Genomic DNA, 17,894 nt, shown 5'->3' on the forward strand with positions numbered 1-17,894 from the left:
CTTTCAGTTGCTACAAGATCAGCCTGCTCACTCTGGCCACAGGGCCTCTGCATGTGCTATTAGTATCTCTCCTCGGTCTTGAAGAGCTCTCACCCAGCTACCATGATGGCAGACAGTTTACCAGAACTACTATCACCCATCTTCTTCATAGGAGGCACTAACATACAAACTGATATGATTTGCCAAGGGTAAATCAAGCACTTGCAATAATAAAGATAAAACCCAGGACTCCAGACGCTTAAAACAATGAGCCCTTCTTCCTAAATAAAATATTAGATTTTCTACACCCAGGTAGGCAATTCTGAGATCAGAAAACACCAGTGCAGACAATGCTAGTGAGCTCAGATTTCTGAAATGGATCAAATTTTGCAGACACTGCTCAACTGTAATCAGCTGAACTTGGCTTTGAATATGTCAGAAATGCAGCCATCTGATACACCAGCTACCCTGGTGGGGCACTACCAACTGTATACACATGCCGAGTATCATACTGCGCCCTGTAAGAATGTGCAATTGCTATGTGAAAATTAAAGATGTTTTTAAAAAATGTTTCATTATGGCCATCTAAGAGAAATTTTCTTTTGACTTTAAGTACTTGGTTATAAGTACTTGTAAGTATTCGTATAAAACATAAACATTTGTCCACGTAATTAAACAGGCACACACAGATCTGGAATCTGACAGCATCATGTAATGACTGTCAAAAATGATGGACACTTTTAATGCAAGCTATCCCATTGGTAAAATGCTAATGCAGAAATGGAGAAAACAATTCCAATTTTGCTTTTGAAATTGTAGCTCCAGGCTCCCCCCAACCACAAAAACACCACTTTGCAGCACTTATTTTGGACGTCCCTGGCCACACCCTACTCCCTCCTCACCCTCTGGCAAACCACCCTCCCCTGCAGCCAGGGGGCTTCTGGAACGTCCCTCGGGGCCACAGGTCCCGCAGGGGCCGAAGTCCAGGTCCCCAGTCCCTCTGGAGAGCCACGCCTCGCTGCTCTGCACCCAGGGCTGCAATGGTCTCCATGTAAGCAGCACTCTGACTCCCTCCAAGTAGGATGCAACCTCCTCACAGCAGGGACTGGATGTCCAGATACCGGAAAAGCTCACTAACTTTCGTAACTACACGAAAGCATGTTCCCTCTCCACTCCCACATTCCACTGGGCAAGGTCAGGTGGAGAACCAAAAGCGATCCAGACATCTGGGTCCCAGGGAAGCCCCAGTTCCAAGACCCCACCGTCACCTCCACCGGCCACCCCAGGACTTTGGACTCCGCAGGTGCTCAAATCCCTCCTGTGAATGGCATGGTGTCTGCACAGGACCCACACACTTCCCCCTGGGTTTGTTTTGTGGCCTGGGAGGGGCACTTCTGGGTGCTGAGGATTGAGCCAGGGCCCCTAAACACACACCCCACCGCTGAACTACACCCCAGCCCCTCACACAGACTTCACCCTGTCTCTGGACTACGCGTGCCACCTGAGTCAACGCCTACGCCTCACTCCCTTCGTGTGGCTCCAGCATGAGTGCTGGATGCAAGGCACATTTCAGTTTTGCTTTGGGGAACTTTCCAGGAATTTTTTTTTGGCGAACATTTTCAATGTCTCTCTGGGTTGCCTGAACCCAGAACTGGTGGATCTGCTGCTGCAGACCCGGTGGGTACAAACAGCCACCTGCCCCGCTCAACCCCATAGCCCTGCCAGCCCGCTCTGCCTGTCCTGCCTGTCATCAGTGCTGGAAACAGAGAGACCACCCCCTCTGCACGGCCTGGGGTGTGGGAGAAAACCACCTTCTTAAAAATGATTTTTCTGAATGGTGCAATTTTGCTTTAAGTAGAAAATTACAAAACTACTGAAAATCTTAGAGAAAATTCATATCATATCCAATTCAATCAATACCACCCTCCCAGTGGTCCATCTACTCAAACCTGCCACATTTTTGTAAGTCTTTTTCCTATACATTATATTGTTTATGTACAGGCTACCTCCTCCCAAAGATGTTTTCAAATGAATTAAAAAGAGACTTAAAATATAAAATTTGATAAAGCAAAAAATGGACTAAAAGATGATAACAGAGAAGGAAAACAACAGTGGGCCATGAAGTGAACGGAGCCTCACGCGGGTGTGTTTACACGTGTGCCTGCGTAGCCATGTCTGTATCTACTGAACACATGCATGTCTGCATGTGCGTGTGGATGTGTGCAAAGATAAAGAGCACTCACGTTTGTACAATGGCTCGGTCTACAGCTAGGCTCCCCAGCCAATGTAAATCAGGAAGCCTGCTATGTTCCACAAATCTACTGCTTTGGAATTTAAAAAATATCACGTAAACCAGGCATTACACCTGTAATCCCAGCACTCGGGAGGCTGAGGCAGGAAGATCACTATGAGTTCCAGGCCAGACTGAACTACATAGTGAGACCCTGTCTCAAAAACAAAAAAATCACTTCTCAAAGAAAGACAAGGACTACTGAGGCTAAGATCCCATGCTCATAGCTCCTGAATAATCTTCTTCCCCTTGTTGATTTACGGTAACTCTCTAAAAATGTTACTATTATTAGACAAATATTTTAAATTTATATACACAGTACATTATAGAGGGAGAAGGCCAGGTTTTCCCTGAGCTGTTTTCTTTTGTTCCATTTATCTCCGCCAGTATTAAATACAATTGCCTCTTGGTATATCTTAATATTTGGTCATAAAAGTTCCCCTTTTATTCTCTCATTTTTCATTATTACTTTTGGCAGGTGGTGGGAGGGATGAAACCCAAGGCTGATGCGTGCTGGGCAGGGGCTCTAGCCCTGAGCTACACCCAGCCCTCTAGTTTTATGGGGAAAAGGTCATTTCCTCAGTAAGACTTGCTCCCCCCACCCACACCCCCGCCCCAGGAATGTCCTCTGCAAACCTCAGGCAGGCACCTGCTGTGGCTCCACCTCAACGGAGGGACACTGCCGAGGACCCCCAAGGACCAGAGAGGACTCAGACCCAACGCACCCTCAGGTTCCCGGCAGACAAGGCCCAGCCCTGCAGGAGGCTCCCAGCAGCTAACAACACTCGGAAACAAGTCCCGGAGGGGCCTGTGCTTGTTTTCCCACAGCCTTTTCTACTGAGGCACCCCTGGGAAGCGCGGCTCCACAGGAATGGGGCAGAGGGTCACCCAACTTCCGGAGGGAGCAGTGCGGGCCCGGACGCAAGGCCACCTCTCTGGGGACCTTCGGGAGCCGGCTGTCCCTGAGCTGGGGAGCGCTCGGCCATCGGCCTTGGAGAGCACAGGTCAAAGCACCTGCCCACTGCCCGTGGGTCACTTCCTCTCTCCCCAGGCTCCATGGTGGCACCCGGAGGCCTATGAGCCTGCCCAGCCCTGGGGCAGGGGCCTGAACTGCTGTCGTCAAAACACCACCAGCTATTTCCAGAGCCCTACTACACGCCGCTGATCCACAATCCAAAATGTTCAGAATCTGAAACGTGATTCCACAAGCAGAAGATTCCACTGTCAAAATGCAGGCACACAGGTGGGAGGGGTGGCACACTCCCACCCCTCTGGGAGGCTGAGGCAGGAGGATCACTTAGCAAGACCCTGTCTCAAAACAAAAGAATAAAAAAGGGATGGGAATGTAGCTCATTGAGAAGGCCCTGGGTTTGATCCCCAGCATCACCACCATAAAAAAAAGTAGGCATGTTAAAATATTGTATAAAGTTACCTCCAGTCTGTGCATGTAAGGGGCATTTGAAACATAAATTAATTTCATGTTTGGACTTAGGGTCCATCCCCACAGAATCTCATTATGTATATGAAGATATTCTAAAATTAGAAACACTATTTGAAACTCATCTGGTCCCGAGCATTTCAGGTAAGGGATTTTCAACCTGTACTCCCATAAAAACTGTCAAAGGTACCTCCATTTTTTTTTTTGGTACTGGGGATCGAACTCACTCGGGACCTTGGGCTTTTGAGACAGGCTGCGGAACCAGAGCTAAATCCGCGGCCTGGCACCTCCATTTTTTCAACAGATTGACTGTGACACAGTTCACATACTTTCAAATTTACTTGGCTAAGGGCACAAGGCAGCGGTTTTGAGTATATTCACAGATCTGTTCAGCCAACACCACAACCTAATTTTAGAAGAAAGCAAGCCTGTCCCCATTAGCAGGCCCTCCCCATCCCCTGCTACCCCAGCGATTCCCAGCCCCGAGCAACCACTAATCCACACCCTGTCTGCGGATCTGCTTAGACTTCGCAGTTCACAGGAACGGGCCTTTTCATGTACAGTCGTGTGCGTCTGGCTGCTCTTACTCAGCAGGCCGTTTACGGGGCTCGGCGACTGCAGCTCGAAATCCCCACATGCTTTCTCTAGGCCCCAAGTGGCTTCTGCATCTATCTTTATGCTTATTGGACACTGGCAAAGCATTACGGCACAAAGAAACAGGCTGCCCTGGAGAGCTCAGGTATAAGGCCCTTTTGAGTCTGCAGGAGTTAAAAGACCCTCATTTTATTTAACTTTTTTGTTGTTTGCTTTTGAGACCCCTGCAGACTCACACGCAGTTGGATGAATGACCCTGGGCTCCCACAAACCTTCGGGAAGGTTCCCAGCCTGCACTGTTCTGCTTGGGCTCTGACGTTTACTCAGAAGGTCCTGGGGGCGTCTTCCCAGCAGGCTGATCTCACTCTTACTCTTCCTTCCTCTCCGTGATCTCCTTCCTCCTCCTTCCTCTGTCCTTCGGCCTTCCTCAGAGCCAGCCTGGGCCTCCAGGCAGATGCTGTGATCGGCACCTGCAGCCGGGGAGCAATGCCACGCGGGCGGGAGTGGGCGCCCAGAGCTGCCCACAGTGCGGCCCCTGCCTCTGTCGTGGTTCTTACCCGGATGTTTCCCAAAGCCTGGAGAGCCCAAAGGCCGGGCCTTTAAAAGTCAGTGGATCACAGAGGGCACAGTTGAGCTGCCTGGGAGGTGAGATCCAGTCAGTTGGAAGAGGCGGTCACTGCAGCTGTGTCTCCCTTCCGCCCCCTCCCTTGAGCTCCCCGTGGCCAGGAGGTGAGCAGCTCTCCTCCCACCAGGCTTCCACCACGCGTCCTGCCTCCTGCCCCAGAGCCAGCTGACTGTGGATCACGACCTCCACAAACCACGAGGCCAAATAAACCTCTCCTCCTTAAGTTGCAGGTGTCGGGTACTGAGCTCAGAGAGGAGACGGAGACCGAGACTGACTGACCCCGGGCTTCCTTCCTGTGTTGTGGGTGTGCTGGGCTGAGGTAGCCCGGTCCTTCCAGGCTGCTGCAGTGATCCGGGAGCCCAGGGGTCCAGCTGGAGACAGGCTGGGCGTGGGCCAGAGAGAAGGCCTCAACTGCCAACTCGGGGATTTCTGATTCTGAAGATGACCCTGGAGAGCCACCTCTGGCTTTGCACCCCATGGCCGCCTTCACAGATGGCCTTGGGCACAGCCACATTCCCCACTTTGGGCAACAGATCCACCTGTCCTCCAAAACCTTCAACGAGAACGGACCATGGACCACGTGAGGATTCCACCCGCTGCCCGTCACTCTCACACTGGCACAGTGTCTGAGCCCTTTGAGGAGTATCGCCACACACCTTCCCTTGCTGGATGCTCCGACCCAGCCAGCAGGGCCAGCTTATGACTCTGGTGTCACAGGTGGGGTCGGAGGCAATACACGGGCAACCAACAAGCTCCCACACACACTGCCTTGTTTTCCAGCCTTCACTGACCACCCCTTTTCTCTGCACTGCTAGGAAAAGCAACCACCCCAACTTTCCATTCCCACACCCGCACTTGGCCAGGTTCACCTAGGTGGCAGCAAATGAGCTTGGCCCATGGGGCAGCAGGGAGGAGCCAGTGAGTAGGTGAACATACACCTAGGGAATCAGGTTAAGAGTTTGGCCTCCTAAACGCTTCCTCTTCAAGGCCTGCACCATCTGCAGGCAGCAGGGGGTCAGGGTCCCACGAACTCGACACCCAGAGCCAACCAAGGGGCATGGGCTGGACGTGGGGCCAGAGGGGATATCAAAGCCTCCTGAATCCACCTATCATTTCACTGCTGAAGAATCTGGGTCCCAGGAAGGTTCGAACATTGCTAGAAGCTGCATAATCAGATGCAGCAATAGCAGATGTAAATCTTGGTTTGAATCGCAATTCACTATTGTTTTCCTTTTGATTAGGAGAAAACATTACCAATAACCCCACCACCCTAACAATAACTCCTAGTCTTTTTCTATTTTACCTTCCAGATCTGTCGTGTACATATATTTTATGGGGGTGTAATTACAGGGCATGCTCACTTTTAATCACGTGGGGTTTTTTTCCTTAATAGCATGTTGTCTTAAGTCTTCAAAATTCAGTTTTTAGTAAGAGCTATTCTTGGGAGGATTCACTATCATTTTTCCTAACCATTTCCCTATGGAAGAACCTGCAGTGTTTTACAATTTCCCTTTGTATACATAACGGTCTCCTGAATACATTCTCGCACATACCATGCCCACTATATTAAGTGGTTTTCTCTGGAGACCACCTTGGAGTTGGCCTTACAGGGTGGACTATGGCTCTTAAGCCAGGTGATGGCAATGTGTTCCAAAAGTGTCCCCACTTTACTCCGTCACCAGCAATACCTCAGGATGTCACCCCACACAATGCTGGCACCCATTTTATGTGCCTACTATTTAAAGGGGTAAAACAGATTCAAGTCTTTCCCCTCTGCAAAGCTGTTTGTTTCAGATAAATGGCCACTTTCCAAAAGCAGATCAGCCAGCTCCTAGTGACAGTTCCACACGACCACAATCCAGGGGCCTCCTCCCCCACCTCGGTCCTAGCACCCAGGTACCTTCTGATTCAGCCTGATCCCCTCTCGAGTGGTTCCCAGCGGGGCTGCCTTTTGAAGGCCTCTGAGTCCCCTGACGCAGGCACAGAAAGAGCCCGTGCTCTGTCTCCGCTCCTGGTTTATGTTCACAGACATGCACCCAATAAGAAATGCCATCCCCAAAGCAGGATGACAGAACTGCAGCACAGGGAGACGGCAAGAGGAGCCAAGGTGAAGCCCCAGCCAAGGTCACTCCAAGGCGAAGCTTCCGGCTCCAGGTCCACAAGGAATTTCTGCAGGGATGTTGAAACCCTTGGCTGAGCGTGGGGCAAGGTTCCTGTTTCCCATCATCAGACGGGCATTCAGAACAAAGGCCAGACTGACAGCATCCCATGTCCCTCACGGCTGGGACAAAGACAAGCTTGGCTTCTGGCCAGCATTTCAATCCTGGGATTCCTCGGCATCTGAGGTCCAGGAAGGGACTCCAGGCCCTCAGGCTCACGGTGGTTTCAAACGCCCAGCACACACGACAGGGGCCCAACCGCACCATCCTGAGAAGCTAAAATACCCTCTCACTCATCCAAACAGTGCTGGGAGCCAGGAAAGTCCCCTCTGGGTGAGAACGGCCCCCAGCACTCTAACTGTCCACCCCGAGCCGCTGGGATCAGGGCCTGGGCCCTGGACCCTGGAATCGCTCGCCTCACCCCGGGACTGGGGCTGCGCTCAAAGGCTCGCCTGGCTTGCTTGAACCAGTCCCTGCAGCTGACTAATTCCAACACCCAGGGCAAGTTGCTCAGCCTTCAGTGCCTGTTTCTCCATTTGAAAAAAAAAAAAAAGCAACACCGCCTCCTTCCCAGGATAGGAGCCCAAAGGAGGAACTCTAGAGTCAGATGCCTGAGCTTGCGGCCCAGCTCTGCTGTGGAGCCTCAGGACCCTTGTCCACTCTGGGCCTCAGTTTTCGGATCTGTCCAGTGGATGTCGTTGTCAGGCAGGGCCATTATGAAGGAGTATTACAAGGGCTCATGGCAGCAGGTCCTGTCTGCACCTGCGTCAGATAAAAAGCAACACAGGTGGCCGTAAGGATAGAGATGTTTGCTGCTGCCCCAGTGCAGGGCTCAGTGGCAGGGGAAGGCCTGTGGGGTGGGGCTTGGCAGAGCTCCCCAGAGGAGGGACATGGCATGGGGAGGAACTGCAGAGGGCGCTACTGAGGAGAGGCCCAGGTGCCACAAGGAAAGCCAGGGCCTGTGTGTCCCCGGCAGCAGGATGGTCTCTGGAAGAATGCTGACTGTGGCCCAAGCAACAAAACCTGTCCAGTCTACATGGCAAGCACAGGGCCCTCTCCCAACAGACATCAACAGAACCTTCCCCACCTGGCACCCCGCCCCTGGTCCCCACAAGGCACACATTCTTCCTTCCAAGTGGCACACGTTAGGGACCAACACACTCATTTCCCACCTGAGGAAGAATCCAATGCAAACCAGGAACAAACTGCCAATCTGAGCAGATAAGAAACTACCCTCACTGACAGAGGCCACCTCATCAGCATCAGAAGCAAACCTGATCCTTCAGGCTTCTACAGACCCTGAAACATCAGCTCCGTTTCCAGCAGGCTTTCAAAATGTTGCAACAATTCCCACTCCACAAACCCCTAAGGAAGCCAGCAGGGTGGCACGTGCCTGTAATTCCAGCACTCAGGAGGCCGAGGCAAGAGTATGTCCTTGAGTTCAAGGCCAGGTGGGCTACACAATGAGTTCAAGGCCAGACTGAGCTACACAGTGAGACCCTGTGTCCAATAAAAGCAAAAACAAAAACAAAAACCACCTGGGGATACAGCTGCCTGGGCTGGGATGGACACCCTGGTTTTACGCTTTCCATGTCCGAAGGTACAGGGGTGTGTGTGTGAGTGTGCAAATGTGCAGCATGAGGGAGACTGGAGCCGAGGTCTCTACCCTACTTCCTGGGGCCTTTGGGCTTCTTTAAGAAAACAGGAGACTTCCCAATTCTCACCACAGACTCTGTCAGAAATAAATTCCAGGCTAGGAACAAATGACACAAAGCACAAAGGGAGGTAGGGACGGCAGGAAGCTGGGGACCGTGACAACCTGAAGATGCTCCACAGGGGACTCGGCCAAGCCCTCCCCGACCAAACTGGGCTCTGAGGAAAGGCGGGCGGCAGCTCGGCCAGATGAGGTGGCAGGAGAAATATGTGAGCAATGACATTTCCTCTGTTTGTCTCAGCTTCTGGTTGCCCTGGGCTACAGGACCACAGACTGAGTCCCGGTTAGCCAAGAAGAGATTACAGGGCTGTGCAGAGCAGCAGAAAAAAAATGAAAAGTCCCCCCACAAGGCCTCCACATGCAAAGGCTGGCTTTGAGTTGCTTTCCTTCCCGCCGCTTCCGTGTTAGGAAGGGAATCGGAGATAAACCTGAGGACAGCTTCCCTGTGGGACCCTCGTCCCTACACGTGACACGTGCAGAACTAAGTCCGGGGCTCCCCATGCTCAGAGGCCGCAGACAAGGACAGGAACACAGTGAGTGGGGCAATGTTCACATTTCTACCGAGGTCTATCGCAAACAAACCCTGGGACCGGATTACAATCATCCTGTGAAAATCCCCAGGGAAAAAAGTGGTGCACTCACGCCTCTATTTGAGAATGTCATTTATGGATGGATAGTATACAATTATAGTACCTAGTGCAAATAATAACTAATGTGTCCACACAGGAATTGGTGCCTGGCCCTGTACAGAGACTGCTGGGACAGTCTCCCTGCATAGTCAAGAACAGACCGGTAGCCAGGAACACAGTCCTAATCCCAGCTACTCGGGAGGCTGAGGCAGGAGGATCACAAGCTTGAGGCCACTCTGGACAACTCAGAGAAACTCTGTCTCACAATCAAATTAAAAGGCCTGGGGATATAGCTCAGTGGTACAGTGTCCCTGGGTTCCATCTTCAGTATCACAAAAAAAAAAAAAAAGAGGGGATCAGATCAGCCATGCAGGCTGGAGCTAGACTCAGAGACAGCGAGAAGTCCGCCCTGGATCTGTCCCCTCCAGGGCTACACAATCCCTCCTGCACCCCCTCCAAACGGGTCCAGAAGGGAAGGAAGGGCTGGTGATGTCATGTGTTGACCAGGCTCAATTTAGAGCCAGCAGAATTGGATGGGTGTTTTCCTCCTAGGAACCTGGACTCGGTTCAAGAACACAGCCCAGCACAGGCTGTGACAGCCCAGATTCGGAACCGAGGCCACTGTACCAGCCAGTGCTTCCCCTCCCAGTGCAGACCGTGGCTCAATGGTCTTTTTTGTCCCCAGATGATTACCAGGACTCTGAATAAAAGCCAGTGTATCTGGACACCCGGGTTGGGGCCTGATAAGGGACCTGCTGTACAGGGAGGCTGTAATTACTCTTTACAACACGCTAGGACAGCGGGTGTGGGTGACACAAACCCCACCCAAGGTAAACGCCAGCCCTCGTTCACAATATGCTCTCCCCCTCCTCCAGGTGACGGCGATGAGATGCAAAGCACAGCCAGGGGACCTACTCTTTCTAGAAAAGTCCTGTAAGTGCAAAAGCACCACAGTGCCTCAAAGCTGGAACACTAGAAAGGGTTGAGAAAAATAAAATCTTCCATGATCCATCCCATGATCCGAAGATTAGCATGTTATCAGTATGTTCGTGAATCTCTATACATATCTTTCCCTACCCACTTATAAACAAATATATTTTCTTACAGAATAACACTATAGTGGAACGGTATGGAAATTATATTTTCATAAAGCTTTTTTTTTTTTTGAAACGGGTTTTCACTAAGTTGCAAGGTTGCCTGGGCTGAGCTCAAACCTTCGATCCTCCTGCCTCAGCCTCCTAAGTAGCTGGGATTAACAGGTGTGCAGCCCTGTGCTGGGCTCTGTTTATTAATTTTGAAGGCTTCTGTTAGACACTGTCCTACAGTCCTCCCAAAGACCACACCAATGTCTACGCCTACCAGCAGGTCACAGGGGCCCCTTCACAAGCCAGCCACCCCCAGCTTCTTTTCACGTGACTCCTTTTCTTTTGTGCCCAGAAATGACAGTGATCAGTGATTTATCGTATTTGCCTCAAGCATAATTTATGTGACAGAAACTATATAAAACAGAAGTGGGGCCGGGGATTTAGCTCAGTGGTGCTGCTGCCTGCCTCAAAAGCAAAAGGTCCCTAGTTTGATCCCCGATACCAAAATAAATAAATAAATAAAAACACCAACAATAAAACAGAGTGAAGTCCCAAACATACTGGTTCATTTTTTTCCAGCTTACCTGACCTCCTTTAAGATGTGAAAGTTCAGGACATAAAAATGGCTCAGTGTGACTTTCATTTATATTTTATTACTCATTCAATTCACAATGATTTTAAGCTTCACAGTAGAATCATCTTTTGGGGGGAGGGGGGAGGGGTACCAGAGATTGAACTCGGGACCTTCCGCTTGTGAGACAGGCAGTGCAACTACTGAGCTAAATCCCTGGCCCAGAATCATCTTTTTTGTGAAGACCTTGTTCATACCTTTTTCGCTTTTCCTATTAATACCACTTATCTTTTTAGTAATGTGTTAAGATTTTATACTTAAATGTGTCAACCCTGTATTAAATATTGCACCCCTAATTTCCTACTCTTTGTTTTTCTTTTCGTTATTTAACTGTAATGATGTTTAAAATTTCTATTACTCAATGTCTCCATTTTTTCAGATTTCTGCCTTTGGCAAGATCTAAGCTCGGTGGTTCCATGTCTGTCTTCTTACCGCTTCTCATTTGCTGTTTGACTTTCATTCTTTAATCTACCTGGGATGGATTGTGCTTAGGAAGTAAGCTTAGTTTTCTTTGTTTTTCAAACACTTAATAAATCCAGCATAATTCTGTGGCTATTTTATCATTTCACTACGGGTATGGACTGCTACTGTTTTCATACCCTAAATGCACAATACCTTATCGCCATGATGAAGATGTCTCTTTTGGAACAACTATCACACTGGTTTAATTACCGTTCTACAGTTTGTTTTAGTATCTAGCCAGTTGCACTCTCCTACTCTTCTTCACTGTCATCTTTTAAAACATGTCCTTGGCTCCTATCCTCTGTTAAGATCCTACCTGAAACAACAGGTTTTTGGGGTTTTTTTGGTACCGGGAATCAAACTTGGGTCCTTCCGCGTTTGAAGCAGGCGGCGGAACCACTGCGCCAAATCCCCAGCCCTAATAGCCTACCTGAATATCAGAATCATTTGGTTAAATATACAAAAGCGAAAGCAAAAAGAAACCACCTTTTTGAGGTTTTGAATTTATAATCTCCAAAGAACTTGTTTCCTTACAAAGTCTTCCTACTCATTAACACAACCTTCCTTTTAATATGCATGAAGTCTTCTCTTGGATCCCATCTGTAAGAACATATTCTTGTAATCCTTAGGAATTTTATATTTCACTTTGCTACTGTAAGTGAGATCTTTAAATTATATCTTCCCATTGGTTACTTGTGGCATACAGGAAAACTATTAATTTTAGGACATATATAATTTTTTTTTTTTGGTACTGGGGATCGAACTCAGGACCTTGCCCTTGCAAGACAGGTGTGGGAAGCACTGAGCTAAATGCCCAGCCCTAGAACATATTTTTAAACCGGCCATCTCAATAAACTCAGAACAGATATTTTCTTCAGTCAATTCCTTTGACTAAGGTAAAATAGCAATAATTCTGTTTCTCTTTTCTAATATTTTCAGTTCTTATTTTTCTTGTCTTGGGACACTGGCTAAGACTTTCAGCACAACAGCAAACAACAGTGATAATCGTGCACATCTGTTGAACCAGTGATGCAAAACAGACTTAAGACAGTGATTTTTCTTTTTTTTTGTACCAAGGATTGAACTCGGATCTTTGCGCCTTTGAGGCAGGCGGCAGAACCACTGAGCTAAATCCCCCGCAAGACAGTGATTTCTACATATTTCCAACAATGGAATATCATGCCTTTGAGAAACATCTAAGATATTCAATACTGAAGCAGACTAAATAATGCTAATAATTTCTGAATTAATCAATTTTTCATTACTATAACAAAATGCCTGTAACTGGATAACTTTATAGAGAAAGGAAGTTTATTTAGCTCACAGCTTTGGAGTCTGAAGGTCCAAGACTGGGAAGGCCCACCAGTTCAGCTTCTGGTCTGGCCTGCCTAACAGCAGATGGTGCCGTGGCAGAACATAGGTGGGAGAGAGATCACACTGGCGAGACAGGAAGCCAGGCAGCCATTCAAAGTCAGGGCAGCCTTTATAATGATTCGTGTCCTTGAGAACTAACTCAGGAGCCCGTGGAGCAGCGGGTGCTGAGTTCCCAGCTCTGCGCTCTCTGTCCATCTCGGGGGTCGGAAGGGGGGGCCCTCTTACATCCCCTCACCTCCTCTTTTCCCAGTTGCGTCTGCTACCCCTCTTTCAGAAAGTCCTCCAGGACCACCCCAGTGGAAACGTGGCCACTAGACCTTCAGCCCTTGATGCCTACTCATGGGCTTTTCGCCACCTTTCCAGGACGCAGCGACACCTCGCTGTCCAAACCCGGCCTACTGACTCCCTGGCCAGTCTTCACCCAATCGCCAAAAACACCTCCACTCCTCCAAGCAGGAGTCACCAACATGCTGCAGGGGAGGGGTGGCCTGGGACTCTTCCTCGGGTCCTGAATTTGTCTGCTTTCCCACAGCCATGAGGATCAGGTCACCTGGCCTCACGCCAAGGGAAGCTCGGAGAGATGAACTCAGAGGAGGAGCTGGCAACACAGGAGGTGCAGGACACCAAAGGGAAAGGGGGCAGGACGGGCAGAGGCAGGGAGTGCAGGATGGACACAAAGGGCGTGCACAGCTAAGGTCCACTCGAGGGATTCCAAGCCCCTCGTGGAGGGGACAGTGGGGTGGCCTGATGCAGAGGACCACGTCCTACCACGGAGACCCCCTTCAGGGGAGAACCCGGAGGCTCCTCTAAACACAGCTACCCCCAGGCCAACAATTCCTCTCCCCGGCACACGTCCAAGAGAAATGAGCAGTGTCCACAGAAAGAACTATCCACAGTGCACATTACTCATTCACAACAGCCCAAAGTACATACAACACAAACGCCATCGACTGATGGATGGAATATGGTGTTATCTGTCCTGTGCTGTATAATTCAGCCCTAAAAAAGAATGAAATATTAGGACATATTACAACATAGGTGAACCTCAAAAATAACATGCTAAAGGAAAGAAGTTAGATACAAAAATCTATGTATTATGATTCTAGTTATATGAAATGTCTGGAATAAGCAAACCTATAGTGGCAGAAAAGAGACTCCCTGCTGTAGAAGAGGAATGGGAAGTAGCTGCTACATGGTGCAGGTTTCTTTTCTGGGATGTGCCCTGGTCTGCTTTCCACTGCTATCACAGAACATGTTCTGAGACTGGCGATTTATGAAGAACAGGGATTCACTTCCTACAGTGCTGGAGCCTGGGCAGGTCAAGGTCAAGGGGGCAGGTCTGGCCAGGCTTCCTGCTGGGTCGTCCTTGTCTGCCTGGAACTATGAGTGGGAGGAGAGGCTGGGCTTCCCCCTCACCTCACCGGAACCCATTCCTCAATCACCGCCTTTTCCGAGGTCTAGGGCATTAAGTCCCTCAGGAGGACGGAAGCCCCATGACCGAGAGGTCCCACCTTTCCCACTGGCCTTGGGGACTGGGTTTCAGACACATGGAGGACGCATTTACCATAGCAGGGTGGTGAGATCGCTCTGAAATGAGACAGTGGCAGTGGCTGCACAGCTTTGTGAATACACACAAAAAACACTCAATTGTACATTTTAAAAAGTAAACTGCATAATATGTTATATCTTAGTTTTAGGGGAAATGTTAAAAGCATTAACTTAGTTCACAGAAGCCTACACAGAAAGAAAAGAGAAGTGAGAAGTGCAGGGGAGGGGAGGAAAGGGTGAAACCCTAAACTGACAAGACTCAGTATCTCTTCAAAAACCCCTTAGGAAATTCCAGGGAGAAGCAGGAACAAGCTGTCTTGCAAATTTCCCTAAAGAGAAAGAGAATGAAGAGAAAAAAGAGCCAAGCCAGTGCCTGAAGCAGGAAAACAACCGAGGAAAAGTGACCAGAGGCAAGGAGACCCGGGCACAGAGGCTGGAGTCTGGAGGCCTGAGCATCTGACCTTCCGAGAACCTGGAAGCCCAAAGGAGGTCCCAGAAGGTGGTCACAGGGCCAGGGGCCAGGAAGCAGAGCTCCCCTTCCTCAGCCTTCTCCAGTGAGCAAGCGTGCCCCACCTGCCCAGACACTCGAGTCCCCCACAGGGAGGAGGAGGAGGCGGGACCAGCATCCGAAGGGACTCCCAACACGGTGCACACTGACCGCCCTCCCCCAGCACCCACCTTCCAAAATCTAAAGCATTAACTCAGCAAAGTGGACCCTCGTCTTCCAAAGACGGAAGCTTTCCACGGAACTCCTAGGATTCAAATGTGTCCCCCGAAGTTTAAAAAGTTGCCCAAAGTTCACGTATATGAAATTTAACCTCCAAATTCGTATGTTAATGATATCTGGAGGTGGGGCTTTGGGAGGTGATTAAAATTAAACCAGGTCCTGAGTAACTTTATAAGAAGAAAGTAGGGCATGATGGCACACCCTTACAATCCTGAGGATCTTAGGTTTGAGCCCAGCCTAGGCAATTTAGCAAGAGTCTGTCCCAAAATTAAAAATGAAATAGGGTTGGGGAGGCAGTTTAATGCAAAAAGGCCCTGGGTTCAATCCTCAGTACCTCAAAAAGTAACAATAATAATAATGATGATGATGACGATAAAAGGACTAGAAACCTGAGCTGGCACGCCTGCTCTGCCCTGCCTTGTGACACCCTGAGCCATCTTCCACTGCAGCAAACAGGTCCTCATCAGAGGCTGGCACCATGTTCCAGGACCTCCCAGCTTCTGGAACTGGGAGCCAAATAAATCTCCGTTCTTAGTAAATTACCCAGCCTGTGGAACTAGGTTATAAGAACAGAAAGTGGATCAAGACAAGAATTCTACAACAGACAAGACCAAATGCACTGAGCAAGCAAAGACATCAGGTGGTGGTGATGATTTCTCTCTGAACATCATCAACAACAACCAATGCCCACCCCGCAAAAAACAGCATTTCAGAGCTACACTGAACAAGTGGACTGACTGCCAAAGACAGACACGTGAGAGAAGATGTGGATGATAAACAGGAGAGCTGAGGGTGTCAGTCACCACAAAACAAATGTCCCAACCTGCAAATACCCCAAAACAAACCTTCCACTATCCCAGGTGCCAGGCGTCATTAGCAAAGCTTTGGCCGGCACAGGCAAAGCTGGGCTGATGGCCCCTCCCCACTACAGTACCCCGCCACCCGCAGCCCTCGAAGTGACCCCATTAGGCAAGAAAAGCTCCTGACAACAGAGAAAATGAAGACCAACATGGGGCGACTTGCCTGAGCTGAGACCTGATTCCCCAGCTCCATGAAGATGTGTCCCCAAGAAATCAAGGCCTCAAATCCTTTCCATTACACCCCATGTTTCCTGAGAGGATCCTGGATTAGCTCCAGCAAGGAGCAAAACAATGCAGCAAATAACAACTCCAGCCCTGAGACACTGTTTGATTTCCCTCCCTGTCCCACAGCCCAAATGCAGGGTGTCTGGGGTGTTTCTCAGCCACACATGGGGACAGCTGGGCTTATGAACCTCTAAGAGGCTCCACCCCAAAGTGACCCAAGAAATGAGGAAAGAGGAGACCCAGGCAAGGATAGAGATGCCGGAAGTGACCTGCAGGATCGAAATCGGCTCAATCTGGCCCAGCATGGAAAGGGACCCAGGCCTCCCAGAAGAGGGCTTAAGTTCAGCTGGCCCATGGACTGCATCAGTTTCTCCTCCTGACTGCTCTCCAAATGGCCCACAGGGTGCAGGGGAAATCTAGGTCACTGCACCAGGCTTCTGCTGGGAGAGCAGGCACAAGCGATGAAGCTGGTCACAGGGAGCCTCTCCCCTCGGTGTTCAGTGCCTGTTTACTTTTCCCCACACATCACAGAAAAGGGACTTCTGAAGTGATGGCTGCATGGAAGGCCAGCGGGGAGCTTGCATGGCAGGAGCTTCCTGTGGCTGAGGGTGGACAGAGTCTGATGCCCGAAGGCAAACTTGAGGCTGGGTCCGGGGTTTCTGTAAAGCATCCAGCACAGGGCTGGGCACAGCAGCATTCGTGGGCACTGTGAATTGTTAAGAAGTAAACCGTACTCCCTGGGATCTGCCTGTGCCATTGGCCCAGATCGCACCCCCTCTTGAGAAAAGGATGGAATCAGTTAGGACAGGATCCTGGCCCTGCCCTGCGGAGGGGTCCAGAGGGCATCACCAGGCAACCCCACTTCAGAGCCTATCAGAGGACAAAGAAACTGAATTCAGGCCCCTCGGAGGCAGAACGGCGGCATCTGGGTGGCTTGGGCCACCCTGAGGCACTGCTGTCCCAGACCCATGTTAGAGGGACACAGAGATGCACCCATTCTGAGAAGCACTGAAACTCATCCTGCAAACAGCGCCAAAGCCCCACATGATGTGGTAAAATGACATGGAAGCCTGCCGCCAGTACTGTGTCCTTGCTGTGACTTTCTGACAGGTTTCCCTTTAAAACTCTGAGGCAAAAGTTGCATTTCCTCCTAAACATGAAGCCCCCACCCTGGGCTCCAGCCCCTCGGGGATACCAGTTCCAGACCTGACTCTCCTTTGACACGATTTTTGTTCTGCCTGCTTTATTAGGCCTCATGATTTGTGTTGCTAGTGAGCTAAGGTACAGAATAAATAAGTAACAATAACTTTCCAGCTGAAGGAAAGAAGCCTGCGATGTGCCCGTCAGTGGAAAAGGCATGTTTGCCTCTGCTGGAGCTGGCCAGGAGCAGGGCAGGAACCAGCACTTTCATCTCTGAGGGTCCACAGAGTCCCCTGGGCTGATGCCATGAGGCAGGAAGCCCCAGCTCTCGTGTCCCCAGCATCCTGCAGGCCCCACCCCAGCCCGCTCTCCGCTGTCAGGCCCTGGGTGACTAAGTGCTTCCTTGCCGGAACA

The 17,894-nt window shown here is 50.1% G+C and overlaps 1 protein-coding gene across 3 annotated transcripts in view; it reads right to left on the reverse strand.

Annotated features, from left to right (window-relative positions):
• Dpysl2 (dihydropyrimidinase like 2) overlaps positions 1 to 17,894 on the reverse strand; it is a 119,599-nt gene that overhangs the window by 28,791 nt on the left and 72,914 nt on the right. The window lies entirely within an intron of this gene.

The sequence above is a fragment of the Heterocephalus glaber genome, unplaced genomic scaffold (assembly GCF_053883595.1).
Source record: "Heterocephalus glaber isolate CG9 unplaced genomic scaffold, H.glaber_assembly_v1.0 deba00001460, whole genome shotgun sequence".
Classification (NCBI taxonomy): Eukaryota; Metazoa; Chordata; class Mammalia; order Rodentia; family Bathyergidae; genus Heterocephalus; species Heterocephalus glaber.